Raw genomic sequence first — 8,137 nt, forward strand, 5'->3', positions numbered from 1 at the left:
AAATATATAAAAATATATATATATATATATATATATATATATATATATATATATATATATATATATATATATATATATGTAGAAGAGTTAAGAGAATGTCGCAGGGATGAAAGTGAGAGATAGAGTTTAACAGAGACGAAAATAAATACAAATATACACCTTTTATATATATATATGTAGCAAGTCATAATGTACATTTATATTATACTCTTTAAATCGTCATCTGCCATTTATTGCCTCGACGAAAATTAATCTAATTCAAAAATCTTCATCGTGAAATATCTCCTGGAGAACGTACATATAAATAATCACACACGTATAAATTTACACTCTATTCTACCGCGATCAGAGTTCCAAACGATTACACCTGAGAGTCTTTGTCGTTTCTTTGAATCTTTCATCACCGCGACAGCAAGCAACAGTTTCACCCGCCAAATGAAAACTCGCCATGACAATTTACATTAATCCCCGACGGCGAGCAGATCCACGTTCGCTTTGTGTCAATTAACATAAGGCATACTTCATGCGAACACTGGGTGTTCGACTGGATGGGCCGAAGGGGGGGCTGGCTTATTTCTGTTAATTAAGGACCACCGCAGCCACTTCTAATTTATACACGGTCTCTCGCTCTCGAGTCGTCTACCGAACGAGCCGATTTAGTAACAGGAGACAAAGAGATGACGTGGGTGGTTTCGGAAGCAGCTAGCTTCGTGCATATCTGCACACGCGTGCGCGCGAACGAGAGAGTTTCAAATGTGAAGGAACGATGCGGTTATCTCTTCTCCCATACAAGAAGTCCACACACGTTCGTTCCGCTGATAAAACGGTGATAAGCACGAAATAATACGAAAGAGGACGATAGACGGCTAGCTACTGTTACCATTTCAGGCAACTGCTATCGTTTGTTTACCATTGAAATGGTTATCCACGAGACGAGACTGTGCATTAAAATTGTCGTATGAACGAAAGACTGAATTTCAGCCAAGTATTTTTCTTTTTCCTTTCTTTCTACAGCTACGACGGAGTGTAATTCTCTATTATATAGAGAATTACAGAATATTTTGTCAATTATCATTCTGTAGATTTAGAGGTTCCCTTGGAAGATTGTGAAGCATTTGAATCAAGATTGCAGCCAACCAATTACAATGTTTAATGTAAAAAAAGTTAGTACGTCAACGTATAATATACATATAATTTGTATAATTTATAGTTTTGAAAGCAGTCTCCATTACATAGAATATTATATGTTTCGTTAGTTGTCATTCTGCAGATTTAGAAGTCCTCCGGTTGTGAAGTATTCGAATCAAGATTGTTGTGGAATCCACTACTTGCTACGTTTAATGTAAAAAGGTTAGTACGTATAACATGTATAATTTTGTATAATTTATAGTTTCGAAAGCAGTCTCTATTACAGAATATTATATATATATATTTCGTTAATTGTCATTCTGCAGATTTAGAAACCCACCAACTGCTAAGTATCTGAATCAAAATATGCTATGTTTAATGTAAAAAATTTAGCATGTCAACGTACAATCTATAATTTAAAAAACTTATCTGCAGGAAGTGATAGTATTAAACGTAGACAGTTTATAGTTTTATTATATTGTTGTGTACGTGCAATGTATCATAAGCATCTAACGTTAATAATCACTGAAACACGCGGAAAATTGAAGGTTGGAAATCAGACACTAAATTGCAATTAAATTTTTGATATTCCCAAAGCGTATCTTCGTTACCGAATTATAAATTAACCGCTACATATTATAAATTATATTATAAATTAAAATATTCTTCTCTGCGTGAAACATACTTCCCGACCAAATGTTCATTCAATTACTCTCTAATGTGAATAGTATACATTAAATTAAATAATTCGAATGATTAAGAAAAAAAGAAATATAATGATAACAAGAAGATAAAAATTCACCAAGTGGATAGAAACTAGTTGTTTGAACAAGAGAACGAACGAGGAAATTAGGAGTTTTCAACGGAGTGTTCTGTCCGCTGTGATTGGACGAGCTTTCCACGCAGCGTTTCGCTAACTTAGGCGCGTCCGGAAGTAACGGAGCGGAGCCATTAGTTCAATGTACCTGTGCTTCATTATCAATGTCGAATTGTACGGTAACCTTGTGCCATTGGAGCGTACGGGTCAACGCACGTTTCGAGAGGATGCGCGCATTTACTACGGAAAGTGGCGTTGTTCTAACCTTTGAAAGCTCTTTCGACAAGGTTTCAACTTCCGCTTTCAAGTTTGATTTTGCACAAGCGACAGCAGCGAAACTTCTGTCGTATTAAATGTTATTTCTATATTATTTTGTCAAAATCTAACTGCGCAGTGACGTTGTCCCATACATTCGGACCTAATAAAAGAAATCGCAATCAACATCCGCGTCAAATTTTTCTGCCCCTTCAGCGAACTTTGAGAAACCACTCTGCGCAAGGAGCCCAATATTTCAATAAAATCAACTGAGCTGATCGATAAAAAGTCACTCTCCCTTTCAAACAGTATTACAATATTCCAGTATTACAATATTATTTATACAATATTCCAGTATTACAATATTATTTATACAATATTCCAGCGTTACAAGTTTAACCAACACACAATCGCTATAGTGAAATAATTGCGTTCCCTTCTGTAGAAATACATTCCCTGAGACAAAGTGATCGCTATTCAATGCGAGTGACCTGATTGATATTTTTTTTCTGGAGTAATCTTCTCTTACCACCGTGCAATATAGAAGAGAGAGAGAGGGAGAGGGAGAGAGAGAGAGAGAGAAAAGAAAGGAACGGGATATCGAAAACAAAGAAACGATCGCCAGATCGGGGCGAGGAAGATAGTTCTGCGACGATGAACGAAGACATTACTCGATGACTGCACCCGAAGAAAGTCATCGGGAGTCCCCATTAATGACCTCCAATCGATGTTCCCGCTCCGGCGAACCTTTGTGAATCGCTTTCACGAGCCATTGTTCCTCGGGCGAGCCCGTGATTATGTTCGTTAATTAAAAAAGAAAAAAAAGAAGAAAATGAACGAGAGAGAGAGAGAGAAGACAGAAAAAGGAACATTTTAGTGTATGTCCCAGCTCTCCTAACTGTACCGTCTTAATTGTCGAAGAAATAACGAGCCGCGTTTGTTTTCTGCGAAGCATCGAAGCGACGCGAACCAATTCAAACATACATACACACACACACACACACAGACATACACGCATATAGATACATGTTTTATGTAAGCCACAAGGCTACGCGCGTTGACCTTTCTTCAGGATGGCATTATGCAACTTTCGCGTCGCGTGAGACACTAATTTGCATTTTTCCATTATTACGTCGATACCACCAGCCGCGGCTATTAACGATCGCGTTACACACGATCCTTAACAGGATGTCCCTCTTTCTCTTCGTCTTTTGTCTTCTGAGTATTCGCCTATTTCGCCAATATATATTTTTATTTATATTTTCCCACTGTTAAGTAACGTTTGCAGCCTTTCATCTTTCGAAGTATGTCGATGCTCTGTCTGTTCTTCTCAAGGCTGTAAGACAGTAACGATCAATTTTCTCAGTGTTTTCAATTTCGAGAACCTGATCGATAGACGAATCGGTAGATATATGAAGAACTGGAACTAAGCGTTCCACAAAAAAAAAAAAAAAAAAAAAAAAAAAAATTCAGCCACAGAAAAAGTCCACGATTATACACAGATTTAGAAACTTTTTCAGCTACTTTTCACGGGAGAAAAAACAACTTTCTTACATGGTTTTCGTCCGCCACCGTACCCAATAATCTCTTTGGCTCGCGAAACCGCCTAGGTGCCGCAAGTAGACCATAAACGAATTCAATCTCTCGTTCAGCGAAGGAACCTTTCGAACGGCGAAAAGTGCAGAGGAGAAAGAAAGGCAGGAGAAGAGAAAGGGAGATAAAAAGAAGGGGTAAAGAAGATAAAACCGTGGCTGGCGCTACCTTCGAGCCCTATCATTAGCCCCGAAGTGAAGGGCCCGAACCTTAATCTTCGATGGCTCTCGCGTTTTTTCCATTTCTCTCGGGACACCTGGCAGCACGCGCAACGCGCAACAGCAGAGAGCAGGTGATCAGATTTGCCCCGCTGTCCAGTATACAAGGTGCGCTCAGAAAACACTTTCCAGATTTCTCTTACGATCGTAGATACATCGCGAGAGGAACCCCGGGCTTCACGTCTCTCTCTTTTGTTGCACCTAAAGTACGGTCCCTAAAGAATTCTCTGTGAAACGAATGTTATAGTTATATCGAATTCTCGAGTTGTCGTATCGGTATATGGAGATACGATCGATATTCATTCACTTGTTCAGCTCGATCGGATCGTTATTTATTATATATAGTTTTACACTTTAGCAAATATGTCACGATGCTCTACCTAATAACATTCGTTATTTTCATTAATCTTAAGAGAAAAACCCAGTTCTTCAACCCAGAGAAGAAGCATACTTCACGAGAAGAACGTGAACTTGATATTTCACGTGAAGAAAGAAACATGGATCCTCCTCCTTCTCCTCCTTCTCGTTAATCCGAGCGCAATCTCGGATCGTATGTTACGCGCGGTGCGTATTCTTCTCGAGTAAACGAGCGTGGCTTGGCGAACAAACGCGCGATAATAAATTTATCAAACAGCTCGGTGATTTAAATCGTGGAATTTTTTTCGACACACCATGTATGGCGTTCACGGATCGAGAGCGCACCGGTTCCACCAGCTTTCGCACACACAGGCACGCGGCTCGCACACAGAGGCAGACAAACAGACAGAACTTAAGGTTCCCAAGAAGAGAAGCTAAGGTACCCGGAGAAAGAGAGCCTCAGCCTCGGTGGATATCCGAACACCATAGAGAGCAAGAATCCCTTCGAGACACGTGCAGAGGATAGCAGATGTATCTTAACACCTGCCAACTCGCACAGGTACAAAAACTAGAGGTTTAGGGGCTGCTGCAGCTGCCTCTCCGCGTTGCTCTCGCATAGAAAAACGATTTTTCTTTTTTTTCCCCCTGAGAAGAAAGCTCCTCCTCGCCATTACTTATGTTTTTCGAACCGTGGCTGTCCCCGTAGAAAGAAATTCATCGCACTATTTTTTCACTTTTCAAGATAAGTGCAGTGAAATATTTAACTCTCGATTTTTTTCTTCTTTTTTTTAGACCTACTTTTTAACCTTAAATGAAGATTACATTTTCGGAGAACTATTAACCCTCGCGTAGCCGACACCGGGTCACCGTTGACCCCGAACTTGAGCGTAGCGAAGAAGCAAAATATTTCAGACAGACATTTCTGGAAATTTTGGCTAAAGCATCATATAAAAATAATATGAACATTATTATATTATATTATAATATTATATTGTATTATATTATTATATTAAAATAATATAACATTATTATATATAGGTAACATTCTGTATTAAAAAGTTAGGTGCAAAGCAAGCATAGTAAAAATTCAGCTATAGGTCAAAAGTGACTTGGTGGCCTCGGCTCGCCGCGTCGCTCATTTAAATCGGCTATCCGAGGATTAAAACACAGACAGCGTTTAAATTTAAAATTTTGTGATTTTAACACTCGATATTCGATAAACTTTCCAAATTTGTCCAATAAAGCAAGTACACATATAACAGAGAGTAAAATATTTCGATTTCAGAGAGTTCGTCGAACTTTTGTACACTCCCAAAGAGACGACCGAGTAATAAAATAAGAATTTATACGGGCAGCAACGAGATTCTCCGTTGGTATTTCAGGTTACATGGTTCACGATGATTAAATCTTCTACGAAACTAATGCATTTTAACGACAGATCGATGCGACGATTCGATATTAAGATGGGAGATAAAGATTATCAAGCGGTCGGGTTTAAATGTTCAGGTCGTTGGAAGCGTACCTTCCACGAAATTAAGAGAGTCTACTTTCCACCCAACCATCAAGTCGGTAAACCGTAGAAGAGGGACTTTAACGACCCGGGTGCATCGTGAGTATATGAAAAAAAAAAAAAAAAAAAAGAAAGCAATTTGCATAGGCCGCTCACGAGGCACAGTCCTCGCGAGTTTGTAAAATGAACCTCGATCGCGATGATCCTTTTTTTCGCAAGTTAATTCTTTTCCATCATCAATGCGACATTATACGAATAACTATTCCACAGAGGACCGTGTAAATTCAGTAAATATATACAGGGTGGGTCACCACATATTGCCATCTAGATTTACGTCATTATTACGTACGCGTAGAGAAAAAATGTTTCAGATGAAGTTGAATGGTTTCGAGAGGGGGACATTTTGATGATACTAGTTTTCTTGTAGGTAGACATATGAAGGTCATTAACGTATTTTTAAACGGAATCATATATATTTTATTGCATCAGTTGATATTCTTTACAAAAAAGTATTAACCTTTAATTAAATAATATTAATTAAATAAAAAATTTATTGAACTTTTAATTAAATAATATTAATTAAATAACCTTTAATTAAATAAAAAATTTATTGAACTTTAATATTAAAAGTATTTATATCAAAAAATGATTAGTTTAGGAGATATTTTAATTTTAATCATTTATATCACGACATTTTCTAAACTAATGATTTTTTAACATAAATAGGATCACAAATTTTTGTAAAGAATATCAAGGTGCATCAACTGATGGAATAAAAAATATATGATTCCATTTAAAAAAAACTTTAATGACCTTCATAAGTCCTCCACACGTCCATCTACAAGAAAACTAAGTATCATCAAAATGTGCCTCTCTCGAAACCATTTAACTTCATCTGAAACATTTTTCGCTACGCGTAGTAATAATGACGTAAATCTAGATGGCAATATGTGATGACCCACCCTGTATATATATATATGTATATGTATATACCCAAGCTCGGTTCGCAGATTACGTCCATAAAGAACATTAATTTGCATAAATATCCACAGTTTGTAACAACGTAGAATTTATAAAAAAAAAAAAAACCCCAAAGAAGGTTTCGATCACCATAAAAACGACGATCAGACTCGAACATTAAAATTCATTCTAATTCCCAGGGAAGCCGGTTCGCCAGTCACCGCGATGGAATTCTCGCTGCGTTTTTATAAACTCTCCACGCTATCGCGCGCTTTTAACCAGCGCGCGATCGGTACACGTGGTCTCTGCCGCGGAAGAAAATCTCGCTTTTTCATCCCCCCCCCCTCACCCCCCGGAGAGTAGAAACGATTGCAAGTGAAATAAAACGAAAAGCCACGGCGTAAGAGGTAATTTCAATGCGAGATCGCCTTCAGGCTCGTCCGTGCGAAAGAAATAATGACGCAGGGTGTTTTTCAGTTGCAAAAGCGATCTCGCGATCTCGCGAGCACCTCCCGTGGTCAGCGCGTTATATCGTTTCGCGGTGACACAGGATGATATTGGCAGCGAGCGAATTCTGAATTAATTCCGATGATATTCCGGAATTTTTCGGACAGCAGATCCGTCGATTACAACGAAATCAAGGATATGCAGGATGTTTCGTAACTTGGGACCCACTTCGAGAGCTGATTGTACGACTAAAAATAATGAAAAAAATTCATATAAATATATGTCCTATCTATCTTCGTTTATGAGACATAATGAATTTTCTGTTTTAATTACTTTTACAAAAGATGCTCGAAATGACTACCTTGCATTTGAAGACAAGCTTGCACGCGTCTTGTCATTGATCTGGTTACTCTCTCTATCATTCCTGGTGTTTCTCGAATTTGTCAGAAGCCTTGCTCTATTCTATTTCGTAGTATTTCAGCATTTTCAATCGATGTTGCGTATACAATAGATTTTAAATGTCGCCACAAATGAAAATCTAATGGATTCAAATCCAGAGAACGAGCAGGCCATGCAATAGGACCTCCACGACCAATCCATTTATTTGCAAACTGTTGATTTAAAAATTTCCTAGCCATTCGGCTAAAATGCGGCGGAGCTCCATCGTGCATAAACCGCATACGAAGTCTAATATCGACTGGAACTTCCTTTAATATTTCGTGTAAACGCGTGCTCATAAAATCAACGTACTTTGTGCTTGTTAGTTTCTCGTCAAGAAAAAAAGGTCCAATTAAAAATTTATCAATTATTCCTGCCCATACGTTTAAACTAAACTAGTGTTGATGTCTTGAA

At 38.1% G+C, this 8,137-nt stretch overlaps 1 protein-coding gene and 1 long non-coding RNA gene across 6 annotated transcripts in view; one reads left to right on the plus strand and one right to left on the minus strand.

Moving 5' to 3' along the window:
* LOC122532561 overlaps positions 1 to 5,454 on the plus strand; it is an 11,119-nt gene extending 5,665 nt beyond the window's left edge. The window contains exons 2-3 of the long non-coding RNA XR_006307536.1: positions 2,279 to 2,288; positions 5,444 to 5,454. This is a non-coding gene — a long non-coding RNA (uncharacterized LOC122532561). The remainder of the gene's footprint in view (positions 1 to 2,278; positions 2,289 to 5,443) is intronic.
* LOC122532455 (probable serine/threonine-protein kinase dyrk2) overlaps positions 1 to 8,137 on the minus strand; it is a 307,330-nt gene that overhangs the window by 58,156 nt on the left and 241,037 nt on the right. The window lies entirely within an intron of this gene.

Source organism: Frieseomelitta varia, unplaced genomic scaffold (assembly GCF_011392965.1).
Source record: "Frieseomelitta varia isolate USP_RPSP 00005682 unplaced genomic scaffold, Fvar_1.2 scaffold_140, whole genome shotgun sequence".
In the NCBI taxonomy this organism is placed as follows: Eukaryota; Metazoa; Arthropoda; class Insecta; order Hymenoptera; family Apidae; genus Frieseomelitta; species Frieseomelitta varia.